Source organism: Procambarus clarkii, chromosome 16 (assembly GCF_040958095.1).
Source record: "Procambarus clarkii isolate CNS0578487 chromosome 16, FALCON_Pclarkii_2.0, whole genome shotgun sequence".
Taxonomy (NCBI): domain Eukaryota; kingdom Metazoa; phylum Arthropoda; class Malacostraca; order Decapoda; family Cambaridae; genus Procambarus; species Procambarus clarkii.
Window position 1 is genome coordinate 44,033,366 of NC_091165.1, and position 3,783 is coordinate 44,037,148.

The 3,783-nt window shown below is 41.3% G+C and overlaps 1 long non-coding RNA gene across 1 annotated transcript; it reads left to right on the plus strand.

Annotated features, from left to right (window-relative positions):
- The first annotated feature begins 2,449 nt into the window (after window positions 1-2,449).
- On the plus strand, window positions 2,450-3,000 carry LOC138365432 (uncharacterized). The gene is made up of 3 exons (XR_011228811.1): window positions 2,450-2,525; window positions 2,631-2,767; window positions 2,876-3,000. It is a non-coding gene; the product is annotated as an uncharacterized lncRNA (long non-coding RNA).
- Window positions 3,001-3,783: the final 783 nt, after the last annotated feature.

Below are 3,783 nucleotides of genomic sequence, written 5' to 3' on the forward strand. Positions count from 1 at the left end.
CACCCACCCTCCCAGGGGGAGTTCGGGGAGATATTCGCACCTCCCCCTAGGAGACATGGGATGAGAGGGGGGGCGATGAATGACATACGCACATTCCAAGCGCCTTATCTCAGATCTGGTGGAGGTTTCTTTGGGACCTTGGCTGGTATTGCTCGACGGGCCATACCATTTTTCATGAAAGCTGTAACACCTAGCGCCATCGATTTTGGGAAAAATGTCCTTGGTGATTTAAGCAGTGGTAAACGGGATGTAAAAAGTGCTCTGAGAACTCACGGTATTGATGCTCTTAAGAGTGTGGGAAAGAAATTGGTAATGGGAGGTAAAATTAAAAGACTCTCTAGGCGAAAAAATAAAAATAAAAAATGTAAACGAGGTCTTGGGTATAAAAATGATGTGTTTTCGCTAACGTAAGCAGTCATACTTCAACTTTCGGAGGGATCATGGGGGAGCCTAGCGGAGCTGGGGTGAAAATACCACTAGAATATTATAGTTCCAGTATTATTGACGAATTTCCTAGAAGTAACAGAATACGTAATGTGGAGAGTTCAATTGCCTCTACGCAGCAAATAGACGTTCTACCTGTCAACCTCCCCATTAATCAACGTTTGCGGGATAATTACTTAGAATTCCGCATCCCTGGAACCCAGGGCGCCTTCTTAGATCTAGCTAATATTGTTATAGATTTTAAGGTATCTTTAACGAAAGATGACGATACCACAAAATTGGAAGAGGATGACCATGTGGAATTTGTGAATGGGTTGTCAAATACCATGTTTAAAGGTGTTCAGGTGTTTTTAGGAGAGCAGGTAGTTGAAACAAATACTAATTTTAATTATTGGTCGTTTATTAAATTAATTACCTCCATGCCTCCATCAAAAATGTCTTCCTTGGGGAGAATTGGAGGCTTTCGTAGGGACTGGAGAGATGACGATGGTATAATCACTAATGAGTTTACAAATACTTATTTTACTGGAGCAACCGCCAAGGATAAAAAATTTATGGGTGATTTAAAAAGTAAAGGTTTGTCGATGTGTTTCCCCCTCCTATTGGATATATCATCCCTAGACCAATACATATTAGATAATATAGATATGCGACTAAGATTGGAGCTCTCCCCCCATGCCTGGGTCCTAAATACAAGCGTGGACGATGGCTCTAAGTATCGCCTGCATATGGATTATGCTAAGTTATGGGTGACGCGGGTGTTCCCCTACCCAAGTGCTTACCTGGCCTTAAACAGCTCACTGTTAGCATCCCCCGACCCCATAACCTATACTTTCAATAGAACCATTTCTAAAACATATGTTCTAGCAGGGAATCAAACTAGTCTCTTAATTGATCAACCATGGGCGCAAGTAATTCCACACAAGATATACATGATAATCGTTCCAATGAATTATTTCGCCGGTCTTCACCAAGGTAATGGATTATATTTTGAAAATGCAAAGCTGAAAAGTATTGCTATGTATTTGAACAATAATGCAATTTACCGAATTGGTGGCGATTTCGATAACCATTATTCCCGCCTTTATTATGAAACTTTGAAGACATTAGGCTTAGAGCGTGATTCACTACTGGCCTATGACTCTTTTAATAAGGGAAGATCAATATTCGCCTTTGACTTAACCACCATTCAAACAAAAGATTCCCTCCCTGTGGAGAAATCTGGCAACTTGCGTATGGAGCTTGAATTTGGTGGCGGTGTTACATATAACAGGCTGGTTTTACTGTTTGGGGAAACGACCGGGGTACTATCCATCGATGGGCAGAGAACTGTTCTGTGTGACGTGCGAGCGTAAAAAAACATAATGAATTGTTATGATATAAATATTAATTTAAAAAATAATCTAGGGGATCGAACACTCTACCTAGGTTGTTATAATGCTGATGAGATAGAACATTTAAATATATCTTCAAGAAAACCTATTGTTTTCATAACTAATATTTTACCTTCAAATAGCAGAATCACTATGGGACATTGGGTAGGAATTTATGTTGATAAAGTTAATCATCGGATGTTTTTTTTTGATAGTTATGCAATATCGCCAGTTACTTACGGACGTCATTTTCAAGGATTTATTAAAACTAACAAAATAAGAAAGGTGTTTGGAATGCGCTACAGACTCCAGAGTGATTTTACTCTCGCCTGTGGACTGTATTGCGTCATGTTCGTTCATAGGGTGAGCCACCTGGGGTTGCCTTCAACAGTACACTACTTACATAATGTATTTTCAAGCATTACTTTAAAATTAAATGATAAACGAGCCCTTGCTTATGCAAGACGATATTTTCCTATGAAACATCATTGTGTTAGGACATTTTGTAGAGGTATAGGGGTTGGTTCTTATAGGTGGTGTAGAGAATATTTTTGTTAGCTAGGCAACCTACCTAACAAGGGGGTGTAGCCTCCTATAAAAACCCCTCTCCCCCACCCACCCCCCTCAGAAGACTGTCTTCCTCCTACGAAATGGGAGGTGTCTCTCAAAAAACACCTGCGGGGAAGATTGAAGTCCTTGAAGGACCTGGTTAGTATTACCATATCTTTCTGTTAATAGATTTTTTTATGTTTTATTTCCCCCAATAAAAAAAGTTTGTATATCCTCTATTTCACCTCTTATGTTTTTCTCCAGTGCAGTTCTTGGGACCCGTCCACATTTGTAGAGTAGTAATTCTACGTGGGGGGTCTGCCCCAAACAAGATGCTGTTACGTAGTCTAATTGACGACGCCTGCTGTAGAGGACACAAGGCCGCTCCTGCAGGGGGAGAGGTATGTACTAGTTGTTCTTAGAGAAAAATATAATATTTTTCTAATAAAATATATAATTATATATAAAACCTTTAATCACTATAAATTATTTCCCCCATCTCTTTCCAGAACACTTCCGATGAGAGAGAGGAGGAAACTCAGCCAAAAGGTGTCCACCCAACTCACCCCACCCCCCCAAGAGAGGGGGGGATGGGGCTCAAGACCTTCCCCCACTCTTCACTGATGAGGAATCGTCACAATTCTACTCAGACGAGGATGGGGGTGTGGGATAGGGAGGGGGGGTAGAGCTGTAGTAAGTGAAATATGGCAAGAGCACTCTGTAAACTACAATTATTAACTAACATAATTACTTATACATTTTGTAGTTTTTACCTAATAAAGCATTTAATAAATTATTTGATGTTTTTTTTAACCTTTGGGGGAAGGGGAGGATTTATAATTTAATACTCCTTAAATACTCCCATATAAGGGAGGGGCCATTCAGACTTGTTCGAATATATATATATCCTTAATTAGTCCTATATATTTATAATGAGTGTAGTGTTTAAACGGAGATGACACAGTGTAAGTGAAATGTGGTGGGGGCACACCGTAGACTACAATTTGAGGTGGGTCTATCTGTCACCCCGCTTCTGATTCCTTTTGTCCGATAAGTGGGCCTATCTGGCTCCCCGCCTCTGATTCCATTGTCTGATAAGTACCCCCCATTGTTTGTTAAGTGCGCCTATCTGGCTCAGAATATACTACTCCTGGGCATTCCCACCCAAGAGAAAAAACGCTGCAACTGCCCGGCTACGCCTTTTGACGTCAAGCATCGCATTGGGACTGCTTCCGGGAACCTTGTCGCCGCACACATGATTGTCATCAAGTAGGTGTTTCCCTTTTTCGTCCGTGGCAACGGTCCTACCCCGTCGACCAACAGACGTTCAAACGCTGGCCCAAATGAGGGAACAGGGACTAACGGGGCCTTTGATATCGCTGGTACACTCTTTCCTGCTCTCTGGCAAGGTAAGCAA